This window comes from Cavia porcellus, unplaced genomic scaffold (genome assembly GCF_034190915.1).
Source record: "Cavia porcellus strain 051 isolate PalLab524CR breed Dunkin Hartley unplaced genomic scaffold, mCavPor4.1 scaffold_21, whole genome shotgun sequence".
NCBI lineage: Eukaryota > Metazoa > Chordata > Mammalia > Rodentia > Caviidae > Cavia > Cavia porcellus.
The window spans coordinates 49,535,331-49,561,580 of NW_026947504.1; the positions used below are offsets into that span (position 1 = coordinate 49,535,331).

At 37.5% G+C, this 26,250-nt stretch overlaps 1 non-coding gene across 1 annotated transcript; it reads left to right on the forward strand.

Moving 5' to 3' along the window:
• Window positions 1-17,134: 17,134 nt before the first annotated feature.
• On the forward strand, window positions 17,135-17,272 carry LOC111753729 (small nucleolar RNA SNORA2/SNORA34 family). Its single transcript, XR_002788523.1, has one exon. It is a non-coding gene; the product is annotated as a small nucleolar RNA SNORA2/SNORA34 family (small nucleolar RNA).
• The last annotated feature ends 8,978 nt before the right edge of the window (window positions 17,273-26,250 follow it).

Consider the following 26,250-nt stretch of genomic DNA (forward strand, 5'->3'; position numbering starts at 1 on the left):
CCTTGGTTTTCACACCTGTCTCCCGCAGCAGCTCGGAGTGCACCTGCTACACTCACAGGTTGAAACAGGACAGAGGTGAGAAGACAATAATGAGTGTGGAGCAGGGCTGTGGTGAGGGTGGTGGGGCTCCGGGTCCGCAGGGAACACAGCTCCTCTGGATTGAAAAGGGAAGTCAAAACACAGAGGAAGCCACTCAAATGAGGTGTGGATAACAGGAGGGATCTGGCCCTTTGTTCAGCCAACTTCTGTAGATCAGAGAATACCTTTACATTAAGAATATAATAATGGAATGTTTATAAAAAAAATATTGCTTGGCCTCAGATTGCTTATACTATAGAAGACTTAGCAAATAAACAAATGAGCTAACAGTCAATGATGAGGAAAAAGGCCAAGATGCTATGATTGAGAATAAGGCCCTGCGCTCATAGAATTATTTGCTCACAGGTTACTCCACCCTGCATCTCAACAGTTGGTAGAGTCCTGACAGTCTCTTTTGTCATGACCTAATTTCCTCTGATAACATGTAGGCAAGGACAAAGCTTCCCCTGGGACCTTGGGGATAAAATGAAAATGTGGGGATTGGGAAGGTGTGCGCTTTAGCTAAAGTTCAGAGACTTTGCACTGTACCCTGAAAACAGAAAGCCATAGACGGAGGGTAAGAATCTCAGGTGCTTCCTGATGTGAGTTACACTGCTTGGGTGTCGTGTCACAAGAGAGAAAGATTCAGAGTAAAAGAAGGCATGGGCTCTCTTCCACAAGGAAACTGCAGGCTGGGATTCAGTGAGGGGCCTCCATGCTCAGCACTGGAATCAACCAAAGCAGCCTGATAGCACAGCATCCTTTTCGAGATTACTCTGGCACTCTTCTGGCAGCTGTTCCCAGGGATTACTACCAGGGTGTTGGAGGCACCAGACATGGGATGGCCAGCAGGTGCTTCTGTAGCACACCTCCTATTTGCCCAGCTGTGCACCTGTCCAGAGCGATTGTGACAGGAGGATGCTTATGAAACAAAACACATAAAAGAGATTCAAAGTTAACACACAATTGCCAGTGTTACATACCTGGCCTATTTCAAGCACTATGGTAGACTTTTTACACATGTTAACCTTCAGATACTGCCATCTTATGAATGTTACCTTTCCCATGATATCAACAATTCTATATTTTAAATAAGAAATCCAGCATTCAAAATTCATCCAATATCACAAAGCTATGAAATAGAAACTTCTTTCTTCAACTCTAGGGTGTGAAATACCAAGTATTTCAGTAAGAAATATCACACTTATTAAAAATTCTTCTCTACTAAGACCCGTTTCATCTTTTCTTAGCTTCAAACTCATGAAATTATTAATTTGGGATTTTTTTCTCCCTTATTCTCTAGTCTCCCCATCTTCCCCTTTATTCAATGAGAATCAAGGCCTTGATCTGAATCTAACTTTCATGGGGTGGGTTTCACAGTAGATGGGGACAAATTTTCTGGTTGGGCTCTATTTTCTGGTTGGGTATCAAAAGGCCACTATTCATCGGATGACCAATGGATCTATTCCACATGGAACATGCCATTATTCTTACCTTCCATGGAGTCCAAACCTCTCCTCAAGAATAAAATCTGCATAAAATGTCTCAATTCTTTTTGTTTCTTCACTCTTTGATTATGACATTTTACTGCATAGTATATAAATGGCCTGTGTCATTTCTTATAAGTTGGTATACTTAAGCTTGGCTGAGCTTTAGAATGCCATTTGGAATGCTCTGCTTGCTACAAGCATTTTTTACATTCTTCGAACAACTTGGAGGTGTATAATACGTAGGATTATGGACATTACCAGCTTTTAAGTCTTCCTTTGTATTATTCACAATGTTTTATCAGGAAATCACCTTTGAATGCAGAGAATTCAGACCTTTTAGGGAGACAGTGATTACCAAAAGTTTGAACGTTGCTTAAAATGGAAATTTAAAGTGCAGCCAATTCTCAGTCCTTGTTTATGATTCTACACTCGCTACCTGATTCATAAGATGCATTCCATGGCTGTCATTAAATAGATGTGTAGGTGATGTTGATGATGGTGATAATGGAGGTAAACAGCAGATAAATTTTATTGAATATCAGAAAGATAAAAGATCCTTATCCAAAAATAAATATAAAGATGATTTTGTCTTCAGGAGAAAATTTTGAAGCATCATACCAGATTACTACCAAATTCTATGACCAATTTTTCAGTCAAGAAATTTATTCTGAAATTACCAATGTTTGCTTTTCATCAAAAACTGGAAAATCAATCCAGAGGTCAGAACGGAATTATCTAGTGGTAACAGGTGCACTGGCAAGAAGCTTTTACAAAGGATAGATAATGCCATCAGGAATAGATTCAGAGAAAGGAGAAAAGCAGTCTTCTAAAGCAGTTAACCCCAAAGCTTCCTGGCTCTTCTGTGTTTTTATGTGTGCCATACCCTGAAAAAGTGTTACGAGTCTTAACATGAGATTGACTCTGGTAGCTGGTGTGTTTGGACAAAAAAATGCATGCATAATTACAAGGTCTGTATACCGGGATAATTATTTTACACATCAGGCACCCAGTAGCCCCAAATACAAAAACTGACTTCAGTTACCATTCAAGGCAATCTTAAAGCTCCCCCAGCCCTCATCTTTCATCTGCAGCTCCAGGTTACCTCAGATCTAGTCTATTAATTTCTTTACATATTGCTTTCCAAGTCCTGTGTACAGTGTCAGCACAAATCACTGACTGCGGTATATACAGAGGTGCATGTATTTATACGTATATATAATCATGTAAAATACATTTTATAAATAGTATTATATTTCATAAATTATACCTATAAATATCCAAAATATGTTCATCTAAAAGTGTATTTTTAAAGACAGCTAACATCTGATAATTTATAATCGATTGAATTTTTTTAAAGAGAAAAAACAAAAAAAAAACAGAAAAAAGGGTAGATATAATACAGAAACATAAACAGTAAGAAATCACTAGTTGATAAGTTACATATTGTCATCTTAGAAATAGTTGTTCAGGTCACAAAATTAAAGCATACAAAGTGACATACAAATAGTGACACTGCCAACAGTTCTGCTCAGTGATCCAACACAAACTTAGTAATATGGTTATCAGTCCTACTCACTTGTTTTTTATCTTAAAGATATTAAGATTAAACATACCAAAACAGAACAAAACAGTTCATAAAGAAACAATTTAAAGAAATATGAATTTCAAAGCAAGTCCACTGGAGATCTTCACAGTCTATCTTATTGTCTCTAGTTTTTTTCCAAACAGTTGTCCCCATCTTCACACATTGAATACATACTGCACATTATAGAACTAATCAGATCATTACAGGATGATGAAGGCTTTTTAGGCTTCAAGACCTGACACTGGGGAAGTCAATAATGACTACCATTCGACTGAGTTTTTAAATAAATGTGCTACATCTGCTTAGTTTCTTAGCTACTTTAACCTTAGAAGAGTGACACAAACTGAGGATTAGCAAGTACTGAATTAAAAGAAATGGCAGAGAGAAAGCACAGAACTGCAAATAGATCCTTATTCCAAGCTTGAACCATTTAGTTTCAAATCTTTCTTAGCTACAAATGGAAATAATATTCTCTACTTGACTCTGTTTCCTCTTAGAGATCTTCATGAAAGTAATAGTAACCATTTCAGTAGTTCATGTTCATTTTGATAGTCGATTTTATTAGTTTGAAAAATTCATAGGGAAATGGTAAGACCACTTCTAGTCAGGAAGAGGGTTTCCTGAGACAACTGTGTGAAACATTCTGACAAGGAGATCTGCCACCCAGTAGAGGGGGGCTACAGTGAAATAAAAGTGGGGGAAGCCCTGTAGCAGTGTACACAAATACATCTTTTTCTCCTCCTCCTCCTCCTCCTCCTCCTCCTCCTCCTCCTTCTCCTCCTCTTCCTCCTTTCTCTCCTCTTCCTCCTCCTCTTCTTCCTCTTCCCTCTCGCCTCCTCCTTTCTCTGACTACCATGAAGTTATAGCAGTTTCCTCACCATGCGTTTCCACCATGGTTTTCTGCCTTGACCCTCACCTAGCACATTGGAGCCAGCCAACTATGAACGAAAACCATGAGCCACATAAACTTGTCCTCCTTCAAATATTTTTTCCCTCAAGGCATTTCATCACAGTGATACAAAGCTGACACATGTAGCATAATACTGTAAAATTGACTTCAGGAGCAGAAACAGTGGCAATAATACCCCAAAATTATATTTATTATAAACAGTACAATGAAATGGACCATGGATTCATTCATTCAATTGTCCCAAGATCCACATAATTGCCTAGATAAACAAAAAGAAGAGACCCTGCCCCAGGAACAAGCAGTGGGAAAAATAGTGCATGCAATAGGGAAAAAAATACATAAGAAAAAATTACGTGTGTGTATATATATATGAATAATATTTTATTTTACTTGACTTTACTTGGATGATTTCTCTGCATTTCTTATCATGCTTGAATGGTCCACCATAACGCTGAGAAGGACAGCTATCCTCTTCAGTGTATCTCTTTTTCCTGCAGTTGGAGACCTCTGCTGTGAGCTCCAGTCTCCTGTGAGGTGTTATGGTGCATGGTGAGAACAAAGAGCAATAGACAAAAATAGCGGTACAGCCGGGATCTGGGATGACCAGTTGTTTGTGAGAAACAAAAGGCCACCGGGCAGCCGCCATCTCAGTGTTTACTGATTACATCTGCTTCAAGGACAATGAGTGAAGAACAGGGAGTGTTTCCTAGAACATAAGACTACCGTGGCCTAGTAAGAAGAACAAAGAATTCTTGCAAGGATAAGACACAGGACAATAAGGAAACGTAGTTTCCCCCATGTGCAGCACTGTCCTCAGAAGACCTCATCCTGTCCTGTGAGTGCTACACATCACTAGCCCTAAGGCTTTCAGCTGTGACCAGAAGAAAGCAGGGATGTCCTCCTTCTAATCTGGCTCAAGGGGCAGGACAAGGACAGCCTCAGACATCCTCTAGATTCAATTTATAATTTGTGGTTCCCGACACCCTGCCATATAAATTGAACTAGGATTCTTATCTTAGATCACTTTTATGTGCTTCTTCTCTTATTAACCTAGCTCTTCTTTTTACAAACCACTCAGTGATTCATCTACTATATACCAGGCACTTTTCTGAAACTCAGATTTCAAAGATAAAATACTCCCTCCTCTCAAGCAAAGGATTTTCCCCGTTTCCAGGAAAGCAATAAAGAAAATCTCCAAAGGGATCACTTTGAAGATAACTATAAGCTTGCTTTGGAACTGAAGACTCAGTATGAAGGGATAAAGTGTCAAATCTAAAACTTACCCTCAAAAATTATAGCCAGAAAAATGAGTGGGAAAAAATAAATATGGCAAACTGTTTATAATAGTTGAAGGTTAAAAGTATAAATTAAATGTATACTTTCCTGTATGCTTGAAATACGTTATATAAAAGGAAGAGAAAGAACAAAACCTTCAATGGAATCAGATTCCTGTGGCTCTAAAGTGGTGTAACAGTATGAACTGTAGCAAATTATTATTAACCTTTCTAAATCTGTTTATTCATATCTAAATATAGATGATCATTTTATATAATAGAATGAGTTGTTATGCACATTAAATTAGATAACATACATAAAATATATAGTCTTGATACACAAGAACAGTAAATTAGATATTGTTATTCATTTAGAATAATTCTATGAAACATAGTATTTAAAATACTATGATTATTTCCATAAATAGTCCCAACTGGAAGTCTAGAGAGTTCTTTTAATACAGATCATATAACAATATTTATTCAACACTTTTACTTACTTCATAGCTGAACTGATTGAGAAACTAAAGAAAATTTGCATACAACAGGGAAAAAAAAAAGAAAGTAGGTTTCCAGAGAAATAGGCAAACCGAAAATTCAGGCATTCTCTCAGGACATGTGGAAAGCATCTGAGCATAGATGATACATAGGGGACAATTTGAGTGGCTGTCATTGAATGAAGAACAATTGCTTCAGCATTAGTTAAATCAAGTCTTGTTTCCATGCACTGGTATGTCCAGAGCTGGCTGTAGCATTTCCTTCTGCCTTCAACTGGCTTATAAGCAATGCAAATAAGGCTAACTGAGGCACTGATGTGTAATCTTCAAGGCCAACCACTATTTTCCTGTTTCCTCACATTGTGTCCCCTGTTAAACTGTTGAACACAGTGGGATGGCAGAGCCACTCAGCTCCAGGAATGTCATCTAGGGAAGAGCCTCAGTGTAACAGGCTATGACTCACATGGGCACAAAAGTTTACCTATCAGAAAGTGAAGCAACAGCCTCCTAAACCCATTCAAATGCTACCCTAATCGAGTTGTCCAGACTGGTCCTTCTGCAAAACATTCTCCCTGCATATTGCAAAGATGCTTTCTTCCCTACCTGGCCAGCCAGCTCAAGTTACTCACACAATGCCCACCATCCACCCTGTCACTTGTGCTTGAGCCACTCCCTTCTTCACAAGATTATAAACTCTGGGAGACGCTTTGAATCAAGGCCTTTGTTCGTATATCCTCACTTGGATCTGATTTAGGACCCCGAGGCTGCCCAAACTTTGAATATATCTTAGTGTCTTTATGCTCACTGTGGATTACAATCGAGGTGGAAGACTGAAATTTACTTGCTGGAATTCTAATAACACTCCTATGGGATTACAACTATAACTTTTTGGATTACAAGGTGGGCTGGAAAAAGGATTGAGATAATTGGATTACAATATATAATACTTGGATGACAATATTATAAGGAATTACTATTCGGATTATAATACTGGGACTTCAGTAATAATACATGATTCAGTTAAGCTTTAAAAGACTATGAGGGATATCTGATGCATACAAGATGTGAACAAATATAGGACAACTGTTTACATTTTAAAAGTTTATTACAGTAAAAAACACGTTTCCCTTATTCCCCCACAGAGCACTCTCCCTTCACTTTGAACACATTTATGCCATCTCTTACCACTTTCTGAATCAGGTCTCGAATTCATTTTCATGAGTGTCTTTAGTTGTATTGTTGTGGTTGCCTTCATGTCCGGAAACAATTCAGAATGTTTATCTTTCATTGAAATTTTGACTTTGGAAAAGTACCAGAAGTCACATAAGTGCCAGATCGGGTGGATAAGCTGGATGAAGACACCACATAACATTTTTATTTGGTAGAAATTGCCCTAAATGTTTTGTACCAATTCAGAGTATAGAGGCAGCCATGACCGCAGACTAAAGACATGAAGGACTTCCAGAGCTGCTTCAGAAAGTGGCGGGATCCAGGAGTAAGTGTGTTCAGTGCCGGCACAGGTCTTATGAGGAGGGCTAATGGCAACACACTTTTTACTGCAATAATTTTTTAAATTTAGACATTCATTGTATCTTTTGATCATACCTCATGTTAGAAACACGGAGAAAGCTACTACTCGTGTAAGCTTGGACATGAAGCAGAGGGTAGAATTAGAGTTGCAGCTGTCTTATCAAGAATAATATTAAGAGATTCAAAGAACATTTGCAGGGTAAAATTATCAATATCATAAACATGGAGAAAGTTGTATAAAATAGTAATAGGTCTACAAAACAATCAGAAAACAATTAACAAACATGTCCTTACATATCAATAATAATCTTGATGTAAATGGGTTAAACTCTCCAATTGAGAAACAGAGCAACCAAATGGATTTTTTTAAAGGTCCTGTGCATGCTGCTTATGAGAATGTCATTGAGTTCTAAGGACACATCTGGGCTAAAAGTAAAGGATCCCACATGAACAATAATCAAAGAGGAGCAGGGATGTCTATATTTATTTCAAAGAAAACAATAAACTTTAAGCCAGAGATGATATCAAGAATGAAAGGTGCTCATGATTTAGTAATAAAGGGGTCCATTCAACAATAGGACATAGAAATTATAAATATATACATGCTTAACTTTAGAGTACATAAATATATAAAGTAGATATGAGCAGGCATGAAGGAAGAAACAGCAATACAATAATAATAGGAGACTGAAATTCCCCTTTTTAAATAAGAGATGTGTGAATCAACAGAAAATTAACCAGGTAATACTGAACTTGAACTGCACTTTAGACCACTGGACCTAACAGACACACTTTCAACTGCAGTATCTGAATGTGCATTCCAGTCCACATGGAACATTATCAATGATAGAGTATGTATTAGGTAGTAAAACAAGTTTAAACAAATTTAAGAAGATTAAATTCATATCTAGTGAGTCAGTATGAAATTAGAAATCAATAACAGAAATTTTTTTATTTTAAAGAGAAACAAAACAAGGCAAACTTTTTGAAAATTTAGAAACAAGGAAATTAAACAACTTACCCCTGAATGGTAAATCAGAGAATAAATCAAATGGGAATATTAAAAATATTTTGAGATCACTGGCAATAGAACCACAACATTTCAAAACCTCTGAGATGGGCTGAGGATGCAGCTCAGAGGCACAAGTGCCTGCCTGGTAAGTGCAAGGTTGTGAGTTCAATCCCATGTGGGGGGAAAAAAAAACCTCTGAGATGTTGCAAAAGCAATTCTAAAGAGAAATTTGTAATAGTAAATCCCTATACTAAAAAATAAAATTCCAAATATGTAGCCCCAAATTATGTCCAATAAATTATGAAAAGAAGGACAAATTCACAGAAGGAAAGAAATGCTAAAGATCAGAACAGAAACAAACCAAATAAAGAAGAGAAAGACAATTTTAAAATTCAATAAAAACCTAGAATAAGTTCTTTGAAAAAATAAATATAATGAACAGACCCTTAGTAAAGCTAAGGAAAAAAGAATGCTTGCCTCAAGCATGCCAGGTACGAGATGACCTTCTCCCAAAATGAATATGCAGGCCCCTGATGCACGCGTGGAAGTCCCAGGAAATGAGAAAGCAGACCCTCCCTAGATGTGAGAAAGCAGACCCAGGCTAGATGTGCAGTGACCCTCCGAAATACAAGCAAGCCGACCCACCTCAGACCAGAGGAATGCCTCTACCCCATCCAAGAGTGCAACCATCCACCAACTCCAAGCTGGCTCCACATTGTGCCTCCCCTTGGAACAAGTCAGAAGAAGCAAGAACTAACCAACCAACCTGATCCTGGGCAAGGATAAGACCTGAGAAGACAAGGGAACAACCAGACTCCGTTACTGTCTACATTGGGTCCAACAGTCTGCTTCAGCTCCCACCCTGTGACCTGTATCCAGCAGAGAGGAGAGGGATGATCAAATTTCCCATCAAAGGTAGCAAGGAAATGCCTTGGCTAAGACAGCAACCCCAATCTGGGGCTAATGGGCAGAGGGGCCTCTGGTGTAGAGACAGCATCTCAAAAACCCATAGACTCTGAAACTAGGCAAAGAAAATCATGGCAGGCTGGACCCAAAGACTGCAGACCTTGGGTAGGAAAACACTCATTCAAAAATAGAGAAATTTTTTTTCTGACTCAATCTTTTCATATTTTTCTATTTTTTATTATTATTATCTTTCATTCATTGGGACATGGGGTTCTTGGGGTTTTCTTTCCCTTTGGCCTCTTTTAGTTTCCTTTTTCTTTTCCTTTTTGACTTTTTTCTCTTCCCTCTTTTCTTTCTTTTATTTCCTGTATTTTGCTCTGTTTATTCTTGTTATTTTTTTTATGTTCATTCTCTCCTGCAATTGTTCTTTAAAACTACTCATTTCTTTTGCTCCTTGAAAGGACCCACCATCTCACTATTTTCTCCACTTCGTATCTCACTGATTTTTCCAAATTTTTCTTGTTTCATTCTCTGCTTGCCCACCTGCTTTACATTTACTGGTATAAACACAAAACTTTATAAATATCTAAATAGCTAGTTATATTCATGCTATTGCTATTGAATACTGTTCTGTTGTTAGTAGAGGTAAAGTTATATTTACCAAATGTTTATAGAAGGTTGATGATTGGTTTGCCTTTTTATTCCTACTATAAATATATATCCCTTTTCTATGGTTAAATTGGTACATTATTGATCACTGATTCTTAGGGTTTGTCAATTTTGATTTGTATTTGATTCTACAATTGATGCTGGTTTATTACTATAGGCATTTTGACACAACTATTGCTATTAATTGATTTTCTTAGGATGCCAGTATCTTGATATCTTGTCTATCTTGGTATCAATTCTGTTTTATCATGGTTGCTATAACTGTGAAAGTCAGGGGGTTGGGGAGGATTGGAGCTCTAATTTTGTTCCTTTATCAAAGTTGTTTAAACTATTCTAAGTCTTTTGTATTTTTACAGAAACTGAAGAATCAAAATGTTAATCTATATGAAAAATGATGTTGGCAATTTGATAAAGGATTGTGTTTTCTGATCTTTATTATTTTCTTCTATTTGTTTTTGGTTTTATTCTGTTTTTATTTTTAATTTGTCAAGGAAAGATATGAGGATATTTCATCACTTTCTTCTTTTCTAATAAATGTACTTGGCGTTAAAAAAATTAAAAGGTAAAAGGATACCAATATCTGGATAGTTTGGGGGTCATTAATAATATTGTGGCTCATTCCTGGAGAAGTGGAAACTGGACAAAAATATGCTACAACCTCCCATCCTAAGTAAATGAAGGTGATTGGATACTGGGCAGAGACAAACACCAATTATCAGCCATCCCCAGAAGACACCACTGAAAAGCAGACATTAATTAAAGAGATTGCCAAGCTAGAAGCAAAGCTTTCCACTAAAATCAACCCATAAGCTTCAAAACAAAAACAAGCAAACAAATAGAAACATAGGGTTTTTGTTGCATAGAATACTGTTCTTTAACCTTCAGTTTTTGGACTGTAAGTTTATTTTTTATTGAATGTGTTTCTTGTATACAGCATTTTGTTCCTTGATCCATTCTTCCAGTCTGTCTTTTGCTTGGGGTATTTAGATCATTCACACTGAGAGTTATTACTGATAAGTAATGACTTATTTCTGTCATTGCCTTATTTTCCTGTTACTGATTTTCTTCTAGTTAACTGCTCACTCTCCCTGGCATATTCATTCTATTAGACTTTTTTGTTATTGTTAGCTTCATTGTTTCTCTCAAAAATAAGCTTGAGAACTTTTTTGGAGTGCTGGTTTAATAATTATGAGTTTCTTTAGGTACTCTTCAACATGAAAATATCATATTTATCTATCAGAAGTTTACTTTTGAGCTTGAAGTCCTGTAGGGCATCCTTGCAGAAATGTGTAATGAGCCATTTATAAGAGCTGAATAACACTTTCAAACAGATGGACTTAATAGATGTCTAGAAAGTCTTGCATCCAACAACAGAGCACATATTCTCCTCAGCAACACATGCAACTTTCTCGAAAAATATACTAGTCAATAAAGCAAGCTTAAGTAAATGAAAGAATTCAGATTATATCATGCATGTTTCTAGATCATAATGCAGTGAAACCAGGAATAATGACAAAAGAAAACACAACAATTATGCAAATCATAGAAACTGAACAACATAGTCTTACATAAACAATGGGTTACAGAAGAAATTAAGGAAGAAATAACACAATTTTTTACAACTTGTAATGCCAGTACAATGTACCAGAATTTATGGGACACGATGAAAGCAGTGGTAATGGAAATATATAGTTGTGAATGTCCACATCACAAAAGGAAAGCAATCCCAAATGAATAACCTAAAAGTGCACCTCAAGGTCCTAGAAAGACAAAAATAATCAAAATCAGAAGCTAGCAAAAAAGGAAATTATAAATATCAAAACAAAATTAATGAAACAGGAAAGCAAGAAAATGATATAAAGAATCAATGAATTGAAATGTTGGTTCTTTGAAAAAATTTTTAAAAAGTAGACAAACCCTTAGCCAATCTAACCAAAAATAAAACAGACAGAAGATTCAAGTCAACACAGAAAGTAAAAAGGTGACACAATGGACACTGTTGAAATTTTTTTAAAAGACTATTAACAACTACTTTGCAAACCTCTAATCAATAAATTGGAAAATTGAGGAGAAATGGGTGGATTCCTAGACACACAGGAATTCCCAAACTAAACCAAGAAGATTTTTTTAAACCCTGAATTGTAGGGAGCCGCGCGACAGCCCCATTGCTGCCTCCCTGCCTCTCTCTCTCTCCTATGGGCACAATGCGTCTGCCTACATTAACCATAATCCTCCCCTGCTTATGTCACATACCTGGACATGATGATGACCCTGTTGTATTCATCCCCGTGGCCTCTTCCTGTCCCACCAGCCTGCCCTTGGCCTATAAAAGATGTGATCACTTCCGGAATAAATGGGGCTTAATTGGATTCTCTCGACTTGCCTCAGTCTCTCTCTCTGTCTCCCCCATGTGTTTATTTAATCCCCGTTCCCCCTCCAGGTACACCTCATGGATTGATCCATGGGCCGGATCACTGAATAATCCAAAAACAGATAATGTTTAAAGCAGTAGTTTAAAAAAAACTACTAAGAAAAGTCAGGTCCAGATAGATAGATTGATGGCTGAATTTCACAAAAATTTCAGATAGTATGCCAATATTCTTTAAGCTCTTCAGTGAAATTGAAAGGGAAGGTGGCTCCCAAAGTTATTACTGAAAGCTACTGTTACCTTGATTTCAAAGTCAGATAAGGTTCTGACCAAAAAAGAGAATATAAGCCAATGTCGATAACGAATATAGATGCAAAAATCTTCACCAAGACACTGGCAAGCATAAAGTAATGAGTCATCAAAAAGATCACATATCATGACCAAGTAGGCTTTATACCAGGGATTCAAGAATGGTTCAACATACATAAATAAATAAATATAGGCATGGGCCAGCAGGAGAACCAGCGCTCCTGAGATCCAGCCATGGTGGGACTTAGGCAGCTTATTCTTCCACCCTCTTGAGAACCAGCAGCTCCCATGAGCCTACCGGCATGAGGGCTGAGAATCAAACACCCTTCCCTGCCCCCTGTAGCTACTGGGGATAGATGTCTCAGCATCTCTTAGGAGGAGGACCACATACAATATAGCAAATATGGGGGATTTCCTTCTATCTTCTGTTTAAAGGCAAAGGTTGTTTTCTTTTGTTTTGTTATGTTATTTTTCTCTATTCAATACCCTTAATTGGTTTTATAATGTTTTGCTTTTTGTTTGATTTCACAATACCTAATTGACTAGACAACTATTGTGAAGATAATGAGATATACCATAGTACCTATGACTACCATCCCGGGATCCTACTGTGAAGTTCTGTACCAATTTCACTGCATTGTCTTGATTGGCTTTGTTCCATCTTGTTCTGTTGTATTTTTACTACTTTCAAAGTAAAATTTTAAAAATCAAATAAATAAAAATAGTATATCACATAGAAGCAAGCACAAAAATTCCAGTGTTCTTTCATGATAAAAAAACACTGAAGAAAATAGACATAGAAGGACCTTATCTCAAGCTAATAAAAGACATTTATGACAAATCTACTGCCAAAATTGCAACAAATGGAGAAAAACTGAAAAGTTTGCCTCTAAAACCAGAAACAACACAAGTATGTTCACTGTCACTATACCTGTCCAACAGAGTACTTGAAACATCAGAAAGAGTAACTAGGCAATAAAAAGAAATAAAAGTTATATGCATAGGAAAAGAAAAAGTCAAATAATCACCATATTTGCAGATAATATGATAATCTACATAGAAGACCCCAAAAATCCACCAAAAGATAGTTTGACTCTAACAACTAAATTCAGTAATATAACAAGATGCAAAAACAACCTGTAAAACTTAATAGCATTCCTGTACACTAATAATGAACCCACTGGGAAAAAAATCAGGAAACTATGGTTCACGATAGCAGCAAAAAAATTAAACACTTAGGAATTAACCTGACCAAAATGAATGTGAGAGATTTCTACAGTGAGAACTACAATTCCCCGAAAGAAGAGATTGAAGAGGACATCAGAAAATGGAAATACAGCCCCAGTTTCTCAATTGGCTGGCCTAATATAGTCAAAATGACCATACTTACAAAACTGATACACAGATTGATATAATCCCAATCAAAATACCAACATTGTTCACAAAACTGGAGAAAACAATCCTAAAATTCATATGACACTAGAATAGCAAAAGCAATTCTGGGTAAAAAGAACAAAGCAGAAAGTATCACAGTTCCAGACTTGAAGCTAACGTATAAAGCTACAATGACAAAAATCAGTATGGTACTGACACAAACACAGACATGAGGATCAGTGGAACAGAACAGAGGATACAGAAACACATCTAAGCACATTCAACTATTTGATCATTGGCAAAGGGTCCAAAAACACACACTGGAGGAAAGATAGCCTCTTTAATAAGTGATTTTAGGAAAAGTGGATATCCACATGCAGGAGACAGAATTTAGACTCATATCCCACTCCATGTATCAATCCAAAATTACAATTGATAAAAGAACTAAATGTTAAAACCAAACAACCTTCTGGAGATAAAATAGGTAAGACTCTTTGAGTCACTGGCATAGGGAAGAACTTCCTGAACAGAATTCTAGTTGCACAGAAAACAGCACCAAGAACGAACAAACAGGATTATATCAAATTAAAAAGCTTTTTGCATAGCAAAAGAAATAATCAACAGAGAAAATAAATAACCTACAAAATGAAAGAAATTTTGGCAGCTATTCCTCGTACAGAGAACTAACATCTAGAATATATAAAGAACTCAAAAGCATTAGCCCCATCCCAAAATAAAAGACTCAATCAAAATTCTGGGCAAATGAAATAAATACACAAAAAGAAGGAGAATGAGGAGGAAGAAGAAAAAGGGGAAGAAGAGGAGGAGAAAGCAAAAAAAGAAAGAGGAGGAAGCAGAAGAGGGCAGAGAGGAAGAGAAAGAGAACAAATGGTGCATAATTACAAGAAAAATGCTCAGCATCGCTACAAACTGAAACAACACTGAGATACCATCTTACTCCGAAAAAATAGTTATCAAGAAACCAAATAATAGCAAATGCTGGCGAGGCTGCAGAGGTAAAGGAATTCTTCTTCTACACTGTTCGTAGGAGTGGGAGGTAGGACAGCCATGATGGATATCAGTGCGGAGATTCATCCAAAACTAAAAATAGAAATTCCATTTGATCCACCTATCAACCTTCTAGGTATTTTCCCAAAAGAGGTAAAATCACCATGTTACAATGATATGCACATATCCATGTTCACAGCAACAGGATTCATAATAGCTAAATCTTGGAAATGCACTGTATGCTCATTGACAGATGATTGGACAAAGAAAATGTAGCATTTATACACAATGGAGTACTACTTTGCCATAAATAGATAAACCTAAGTCCTTTGTAGGAAAATGGGTGCACTTTGAGACCACAACATTAAATGAAATTGCTGAGCATGGTACATGGTGTCTCATGCCTGTAACCCCAACACTTAGGATACTGAGGCAGAGAGATCACCATGAGTTCCACTAGCATGGGCTGCAGTGAGTTCAAGGCCAACCTCAACTGCATAATGAAACCCTGTCTCAAAAATAAAATAAAATAAAAATTAAATAAAATAAATCACACATAAAGCTTAAACGTGGCATAGTTTCTCTTATATGAGAAACCCAAAATATAACTAAAGAGCGAAATAAAAGACACTTGACAAGAACTAGGGAAATTATTTTCAAATGGAAATTGGAAAAAGAGATGGAGGTTGGAGGGTGGAAGGAAAGGGAGATGGAAAATAACTGAATTTAAAGAATTAAAGTAGAACTTTTACAAATGGGAAGGGGATCAAAAATTGGAGAGAGGAAACAAAAAGGAAAAGGTAGGGGGTGAAAAAAGAATTAAGATGTGTCATGTATATGTATTTAAGATGTGTTTATCCTCATTATAAGTGTAATAACTGTGTATTTTATGTGCTACTTTATGTACTAACAAAACACAAAAAGAAAACAAAGTTGCACATTACAAAAATAAGATAAAACAATTGAACTCATAGAAGCAGAGAATGGAATGGTGGTTATCAGAGGCTAGAGGGTAGGGAGTGGGCAATGATTATTAAAGGGTAAAAAAAACTCAAGATGGGGTTTTTAGGATCTGTGACTCAGTATGGTAAAGACTGCACATTTCAGTGTTGCTGGCGAGGATAGATCTTGAATTTTCTCATCATAGAAGTTATTCAATGTTTAGCATGTTGGATGGATTTCTTGGTTTAATTTGGTGATTAGTCTAAACAAGTCACAATGATCTGTTGAACTCCATAAATATGCATATCTATAATATTTCAATAGATAACTTTTAAAAATAGGACTACCATATGACCAACCAATTCCTCCTCTAAGTATATACCCAAAGAAGATGATATCACCACCTTATAAAAGTATCTGCACTTTTACACTGATTGTAGCATTATTTCTACTAGGCAATATAGAAAAGCAATATAAATACCTATCACTGTGCAATCTCTTTCTATCTCTCTCTTTTTATATACATATATATATATATATATATATATATATATATATATATGGACATATATACATATACATACATGCTGAAAATAGTTCATCCTTGAAAAAGAAGGCCCTGACATTTGCCTTGGCACGAATAGACCTAGAGGACACTGTGCTAAGCAAAAGAAGCCATTATTAGTAGCATGCCACAAAATAAAATATACTGAGATTTTGATAAGTACATGTAAGATTTTAGTACACACACTGATGAAATGATAACATTGTATGTTAAAAATGTGTATAGTTCTCATTCACTAATGTACTTCAGTTATTTCATCTGATTTCTCTGTCATTTTCAAAAGTTCTACAGATGTTTTTAAACAGTAAAAACCACTTGGTTCTTTATAACACTCCCTGCATTGGCCCTGCCACTCCCATTCATGTGCCTGAGAAAAACACAGGATTATGAGAAACATGTCAAAACTGTCACAAACCCCTGCAATCATCTATATAAACTGAAAAATACACTATTATCTTGTTTTCAGTTTTCCAAAAAGATTGAAGCCTGTTAGTGTTATGGCCAGCTAGTGTATGGCAACATTTCCAGACATATTGACTACACTCTGACCCTGTTCTCTCATGTGCTAATGCAAACTGAATCCTTGCTACCTAGGTACAAAAAGAAGCACTGGATTACTGGCCCTGAATCAAGGCCGGCAGCTTCCTGACGCTGTTGGTTTCAAGCAAGAGCCTAAAGAGATGTCTTTCTATGGTCTGTTGGCCATTTCAGAACTTGGGCAATGAAATTGATCAATTCATTAGAAAGAAACAGCTTGAAGCAACCCCTCCCCCCACCTGTGAGCAGCTGTGAGTGTGGCAGGCTATGGTGGCCCAGGATGGAAGCCACCTGCATTTATTGGGACCCATGCCATGCTGGGACCTGAAGCGCCAGGAAACCAAGCAACCCCTCCCCCATGGTGAGTGACTGTGAGCCTGCCAGCACGTGGGCTGATAATCAAACATCACATCTCCCCCCCTCTCCTATTAGCAAATGGGAGCCAGTGATCCGGACATCCCTTGAGAGGTTGGCCATAGGCATGCAGTAAATAGGGGGGATTTCCTTCTACCATCTCTTTGAAGGCAAATACTTTTATCCCTGTTTTGCTTTGTTCTAATTAATGGTGTTATTTTAGCCTGTTTTGTTTTGTTGAACTTCAATATACATGAAAGTATGGACAGCTACCTTGAAGAGAATGAGAGACTCTACAACAGCCATTAGTGACTTCCCTGTGGTCTGGTTTTCAAGACCTAAAATGCCACTCTCATTCTGTTCGGATCAGTTTTATACTATGTTGTTTTGAATGAATTCTTTGTATGCTAAGACATAGACAACTATTTGGAAGAAAACAAGAGACAATATGATAGATAGTGAAGATCTTAGGTTGTCTAGCTTTGAAATTTATATCTCTTACATTGCTTTCTTATGTCCTATTTTGTTCTATTTTGTTGTGTTTAATTTTATCTCCTTTAAAATAAAAATAAAAATAATTTTTAAAAGAAGTACTGGATTAATCCTGACTTCAAATCTGGAAGGAAGTTCTGCTCACCAACATCAAATGTGTTTATTGCTTCTGAAACTTCAGGTTTTAGAAGCTTCATGGAACCACACCAACACCCACTAGCACACTTTAACCAATTTGAATTATATTTGATGGGCACTTACGTGTTTTTATGGACTAAATTTTGTTGAATGTACAGAGTCACTAATTTAAAGAAACATACAAATATTTACAAATTAAGCTCTTCCCCCAGCAAAGCCTGAGGATAATTGATTTCTCTATCACAAAAAGACAAAGAGGAACTAGAAATGCAAATTTCTAAGCAAATAAGCTTTATATTGCAAAGTATTCTAAGTGTTATAAAGTACATGGAATAAGACCAGTAAGTTTCCAAATATCACAGTGCTTGGAAAAATAAACTTAGCTTGTACTATATTTCTTCCCACCCCACCTCCCAGGTGTCACACCCTGACACCAACTGAATTTAAAGCTTTCTTGGAAACAAGAATCAATGAGTTTATTGACAGAGGGAACTACAGTTTGTGTAACAGAAAAGTTTCACTAACTTGCATTTAAGTGCTAAGCCAGTAATGAATGGTTTACAGTGGTATAAAGTCTGTGATGCACCTTTACAGTGGTTCTTTATCTTAGCTACACATTAAAATCACCTGGGGTGATGTCTTTCCCTTTCCAACCATAGTGGGTCTATTTCAGTGTTCTGGAGTGGTCTGTGGGCACAGCAGGTTTTACAAATCTGCAAGAGACTCTAATGTGTGCACGGTGCTTAAGAGTCGCTGTGTTTGATCCATGTCTGTGGAAGGTCTCTCCACCTCAGAGCCATGCTCTGCCTTCCTGTAGGCCACTGGAGTACTGTGGTTAGAATGCTCCCTCCCTTTCCAGGGCACAGAGCAGGCAAAAGCATCACCTGCTAGGAACATACCAATCTGTCAATCTAGCCGCTGCCAGGATCACTTGCAAACTTATTTGCTTCAATAAAACATGGAGCACTCTTTGAGGGTCAATAAACTGTACAGATCTGTTCACTGTCACTATGAATTAAGACAAGGGAAAGGCGGCAGGAGAAACTGAATACAAATATGAGTCAGACATTGTGTTAACTTTGCTCTTAATCTCACAACAACCCTATGAATTTCCTATTTCTCCAAAAACTGAGGCTCAGAGACATTATTAATTAATTCCCCAAGGTCACAAGGCTATTAAGAAGAAACCTGGGGAGAGGGTGGAATGCAATCTGCTTTTTACTATACCACACTGCCCTCTAAGGGTGCAGAAGTCTATGGCGGCTTGTGAAAAGTATAATTTGAAGTACCAGAAAGCAATAGGTTTAAAATCTTTCCTGGTGCACCTAATTAACTGGTCCCAACACTTACAGCCCATGTGTGGTACCACTGGCTTGGCACGGGACTCTTGCTGCCTTTTGTTAATTGCCAGTTCATGGGTTTGCAGTTATGCCCTTACAAGCAAGCTCAGGGCAGGGCTGAAACATTCCCACTATTTTTTAATCTGCCACAGAGCCCAAAATTGCCTCGCAGCAGTGCTTCTCAAACCGAAATGTATGTGTGAATCACCTGTGGACCTTGTTAAACTGTAGACTCTAATTGAGAAGATGTGGAGAGGACTCTACTCTTGCTAACAAGCAACCAAAGATGCCAGTGCTGCTGGTGTGGGGAATATATAGACGGTAGCAAGGAATATTACTGTAAATAGTTGCTTCATGAAATGATATTCGAGGATTAACCGGCTGTAGGTATGGCTTGGGAAATGAAATTTCACCATATATTTCTATTCTAAAACTTTAAAAAAAGTATCTCTGTGTTACATGCAACCAAACTAATAAGACTGTCTATTCATTTTTTCTCAACGGATTTTTATAATTGATTAGTTGATAGGACACCTAGAAATATAGTCTAGTTTCTTATGAATAACTAAAAAGAACACTAACTGATGAATCAGTTTTTTAAGAATTAAAGGTAGCTATCTTCCCCTTCACTTGTCCCTGTTGGCACTGGAAACCCAATCGTGTGTGGTGGTTGTCTTTGGGGATGCCAGCAGGATTGGAATGCTTCTGGTGATAAACTCGTGACTGTCGTCAATTGGTGTACTACTGACTAAACATGGTCATTAAGAACCTTAGCTTCTGGGTGGGCAAACCTGAGTTTAGGCCCCTGCTGGGAAAGAGTTTCACTTCTTGCCCAGTGTTACTTTAAAGCAAGTCTCAGAACATTTACTCAATTCAGAAATAGTCCAGACTGCAATTCATGAACAAGAAATATATACACATGTACCATAATGTTCTCATTCACAATAATTAGATATGTTACTGTTCATTTTGTGACTAAACATAGAAGATGGTGTATGCTGCACTTAATAAAACTTTTTTAAAAATTTTGTGGTTTGGAATTAGGATATCTATGGCCACATACGTAACCTGCCACAGGGCTTTATCCTGCAGGTCGCTTCAGATATTAAAATGGATTGATAATACCTATGCTGGATGTTTCCGTGAAGTTTATACACATCCCCTTCCAAAAGTCCCTGACAACTCTTTTTATGATAGCAGAAAGTTTAAAAACAGCAAGTAAATTACACACATGGTCAGATTTCCATAAACATTTGTAATGTAATAAGCTGTTTTTCCTGCTTTAAACAAGTCAACCTCAGTGGATCTAAAATATTTTGTTCTCTAGTATTTGCAAAAAGTCAATGTAGAAATATTAGCAAATTTCCTTCATTGGATTTTCTCCAGCCTCACTTCACAAAAAGAAAGAAACAAAGTTGTATCACCAAAATTTCCATGCCACTGGAAAAATTGTGCAGTGACCAGATAATCAAGCTGTCAGAAATACTACTTGAGTCCGCCTAAAGTTCACACCTCTCTACGATAGCTTTTTAAATATAGATAAAACACATAAGAAAATGTCCTGCTTTGTGAAATGTTTGCAATCCACTTGAAACACTGTTACAGTCCTCAGGCAGGAATGTTAACACCTCTCCACATAGGGCTTGCTATGAGGAGTAAAGGAAATGCCATATATGGTTTTCTATATTTCAGACGTTAACGCTTAGGAGATACTCCGTAAATGTTTCATCCAATTCATTTCTGTAGCTATTTCTGTCTCTGAGGAAAGGGGAAGAAAAGTGGCAAATGCTTAATTGACGTATTCCTTGATATTATTTTAAAGAGAGAGAGAAAAGAAAATGGCGAATATTTTATATGTTATACTATCTTAGCTCATGTGGTTTCTAAACTCGTATGAGAGGATGTGTCAAATTCTAAAACATATAACTGTTCATGTACAATGAAATTGCATTCAGTGGCAGAGAGAATGATAAAAACAAAACAATGATAGTCCCATCACTTTAAAAAAAATACTTCTTAAGTAAAGATCAAATCACAGTGCTACATAACAGACACTAGTAAGTCAATGATATGAAAAAAGTTTTAAGAGAAAATCTAAAAGAAAACTTCTAAGGAACAATGTAAAAAGGATATAATTTATTGATTGGGTAAAATTTAACTTATAAATCTAACGTAAGATATTTTTGTCAAAAATATTTATTAATAATAAATTCACATATAGCTTATCCAACAGAGTACGTGATTAACAGCAAACAAAACTCATAATTGATGTTGCAACTGATTCTGTGGTGAGCTGAAAACAGAAGACTAGAAAAAAAAAGAAAAGAAAGCACATAAGGTATGTTACATTCCGTACTTATCCAACAATGAAATCACCTTTTTTTATTTTTCCCTGAAACTAGCAATTGTCTTCAGTGTATCAACTGAAGATCTATTCAATATTCTGTTAATTAGGTTACACACAAATTCTAGGGGTTAAGTGAACACATTCAAAGAGAAGACGTTCATTGCAAAATCCTACTACATGTTATTACATTGCTAAGGCCGGTAAGAAGCCCCAGGGAATCAACGTAATTTCCACCTTTTATACATATGTGGAAAATGTCACACTTCCTCCCCTCCAGGAGGTTTCTGAGGAATGTGTTTTATTCCATTTTCAGCCTAAGACGAGTTAGAACTTCTCAACCAGTGTGCACATTTGTATAGCTTTGTCTGCTCTCTACACTCAGGCCTGTTGCTTTACAAATTTATATAAACGACCATACTTAGGAGCATCCTCTGGATTTATTTTTATTTTATCTTTTGTTTTGTTGTTGTTTTCCCTCTGCATTTACATGCCTATCTTCCTGTTGAGTATCTCCCTAGAGCTGTGACTTTGACATACCAGCTCCAATGAGAAACCTGCAAGATCTGTTAGAAACATTCCCAAATTCAGAGCCAGAAAAATAACCAGCTAAACTTTTAAGAATTTTTCTTTCTAAAAGGCAGAGACAAGTCACAGCTGTGCAGTTCATTCATATTTGTTATTTAAAATCAAAGCAAAAGCAAATGTTAAATATTCATGCAAGTACCTTGCCTATGGGAAGTCAGAGTAAAAACTGAAACTATTAGTCTATCACAAATCCAGACTTTGAATAAGGAAAAGAAATCAAGCCCTTGGCCTGAAAATAGGTCTTATGACCTCTCAAAAGTTAATCAATCACCTGCATGGTAAATTTTAAATGTTCCCAAAAAAACCTCACTAACCCAACACACATGCACTAAAAATATACTTTCTCTCCCTCTTGCAAGATAGCTGAAATTCCACATTAGGGTTTCTTTCCTTGGCTTTAGGTTGTTCTCCACTGAGATGCAGATATAATACTAGAAAGATAATAAACACCCTTAGCCTTATCAGTTAGCCAGACACTCATATGTTCTAACGCACCCATTCTTTCCCAAGAGCTGCTATTGCAGGTGGCAGTGGCAGGTAGACCAGAGGGAACAGATGGACGAATGTCTGGGGAAAAAGCAGGAACAGAGAAGTTAGTGATAAGGACACTGAGTCAGGTTGACTCTCTTTACAATTTTACTTTGCTTTAAGACTTCGGAAGGGAAAAATCTTGTCCAAGTGATGTTGTAAATGGAAGAGAAACATTTAAAGTAGATAAGCCCAGGTCTGCTCTGCTGGTGTTACAGTTTGAGTCAATACCACCCTCTACAGTGCTTGCCTTTCCAGTTCCAGAAAAGTCTTAGAAGGATGGTAGGTCTCCAGGAAAGATTTTTGGAAAACCACTTGCCTATTGCAAACCGTTACAAAGAAATTTTATTAAATGTGAGAACCATTTCCTTTCTTGAGCTTATATTCAAAAGGTCAGGATTCCAGGGGTTAATTTCTGAAAACATGGGAGGATGGGTGTAGAAAAGAAAGAATAGTTTGTCATTTTCAACCAGATCCTTCATGCTGTGAAAATTTTGACTTTTAAATAACATGTAGCTAGCTTCAAGCAAGATCAATCTCATTCATCCATAAAGAGGGTCACTGACTGAAAACTGGAAAACCAACATTTCCTCCCTATGTCTCTTATTCCTGCTTCTCTCTTGCTGCAGATAAGTTTACTCTATATCCATGTGAAGGAATGTCCACTGTGCTCTTTTGTCAAACCAACTGCAAATCTAAGTTTTCCAGAGCCCAGCTTGAAACAAGTGCCTCCTACACCCTCAGAATACTACAGGTGACAACTACATAGCAAAAAGGAAATTTTTCAGAAAATGAGATCAAGACACCGAGTAAACTAACAACGGTTGTCCTAGTTACTTTTTACTGGTCGTGAGACAAAATACCTGATGCCAAAAGCTAGGAAAGGAATGGAGGTTTCAGTCCATACTCAGTTGGCTCCAAGGCAGGGTGGCATGGCGGGCCACAGTCCATGGCAGCTGCAACCAGCAAGGCGGAAACCGCCAAGAGAGTGAGACACCTTCTTCCTGCCATTACATCACATCCTGGCTCCACCCATAGACCGGTGTAGCACTCACACCCCCAATGCAAGCACTAGACAATGAACCAATCACGCATGCACAATGCACATTCATGGGGGTGGGGCAGAGGCAAACCCAGACAATGCTTGTGCAGCTCCCTTTCCTGGGAACCTATGCACCCTGAGAAAGCAGTGATGCGCAGGAGCCAGCTTGTTTCAGTGCACAAGAGCCAGCTCTGGCCAGTATTTCCCAGCTGCATATTCACTGATAAATTGAGAGCTTGAAATCCACCGTGCTAGCAGCATTTATACCAAGTAAACTGGCAAATCCTACATACCAGGACTTCTTTTTTGTTCCAAACAGCCAATTTACCTGCATTCCACTGTCACATAAGTCTCCATGATTTGTGACTGAAGACACTACAATAAATACCTACTCACATACTGTGAAGAGCTGCAGATAACCCTGACATATTTTTCCTCATAAATATAGTCCCTTAGAAGGAAACTGCTAGATATTTAAACCCAGGTTTAAGAAAGAAAATCATGTAAGACCAAGGCTTGTGCCTCACTGTGGATCAAGTACACCACTTTCCTGATCCCACACAAAGCATTAGTCCACCTCATTCACTACAGGACTACATGCAGGTGGGCAGATTCCTGAAAATTATTCACATTAATGACAGAAATAAAAACAACAAAGACCAAATGGAAAAATATAATACCGAAGGTACGAAGAAATGGTAGAAAGCACTTACTAGTATACAGTGGGGTCACAATAAATGGGAAAGGGTAGAAGAAGAAAAGGATGGGAAAGAGGAAAAAATGTATAGAAGCAAGAAGGAGGGAATGGGAACAAAAATAAGAGACAAATGAAATGTCAACTAAAGAAGACAATCTCCCACTGAGAGATAAACAAAAGATATTAAATAATGAAAAGGCATTCATTCAACAAAGGGAATGAACATATGGTAGAAACTAGGCATAGAAGTGTTATAAGACACAGTCTCTGCCTCAAGCATTGTGTCTAGTGGAGGAGAGACGGATTCCTTTCATTTAGTAAAGAAAAGCAAATTATCACTCAATGTTGTTAAATGAGTTAGTCAACTCCATGCCGAAAGGTTTCTACTCCAAGCTTGGAATCCCAAAAGTAGCATCCTAAAAGATACTAACCCAAGACCTGAAGAATAAAACAAAACTCCTCAAGAAAATTAGTTGGAGCAGACGGCATTTCAGATGGAGGAGAAAATGTGTGAAAAATTTTGGTAGTAAGTGGAAATGAGCAGTCATGAGTTGAAAGAAGTTGGAACTGGACAATCACAGTTTAAGAGGGAAAGATGGAGACATAAGTCAAACTGAGTCATGAAGACCTTGCAGCCTTTGAGGGCAAAAAGAAGCCATCAAGTGGCTTAACGGAGACATCACTTGAAAAAAAATCACTAAGTCCTTTTCATCTGATGCCTTGGCCAGCCCCTTTCTTACCCACTTCTGTATCACCACCACTTTCCTCTCTTAACAGAACTAACGTACAGTTTCCAGCTGATCTCCCTAACCCTGCTCCACCCCACCTGGTCTCTATTTCAACCAGAAGGACAGAGAGGCCAAGTGGAACTCGCAGCAGCAATCTGGCTGAGAGACTGTTGTGGTGCAGGAGAGGGAGGACTCAGTTTGAACTACTTGGAAGATAAAATAAGAAGGATCTGTGGGGTGAAGGAGGCAGTTGTTAAGAGGTTCCAAGCTCCTTACTGGGCTATGCAACTGATCAACGGGCATGAGACCACAGCTTTCGTCAGATAGATCAGAACTCAATTTTGAACTTGAAGTACTATAGCACATACTTACAGAACTGTGTAGCCAGTAGTTTATTAGAAAAAACAAGAGTGATTACCATAATTTACGATTTTTTTGTATGTTGGTTCTTGAGAAAGCCAATAAATAACTCTGTTCATCTACTGACAATCAAATGAGACATGAGCATAAGAAAGTAAAAATATTACCTTTGCTTACTAATACATGCTATAGTGTGTGGAAAACATAACACAGGCCATTGATATTTCATTCCTGATAGTCTGGGAGTCGGCCTCTGAGATGGCACCTAAAGATCTCTGCCCCTTGGTAATCAAATTCTTGTGCACTTCCCCTAACTGAGTAGAGCTGAATTATATGACCAATAGGACACTGTGAAAATGACAAATAGACTTCTGAGGCTAAGTCCTAAAAGGCACCCCAATCTCTGTCTTGCCTTCTCCTGGCTCTCTCCCTCTGGGGGAAGCCAGCTGCTCTGTCATGAGACCTCTGGAGAAGCACTCGTGATAGGGAGCTGAGTCTCCCACAAAGGCTGAGCAAGCAAGCCATGTTGGAAGCACACCCTCCAGCCTTGTCAAGCCCTCAGAGGACTTAAATTCCAGCTAATGC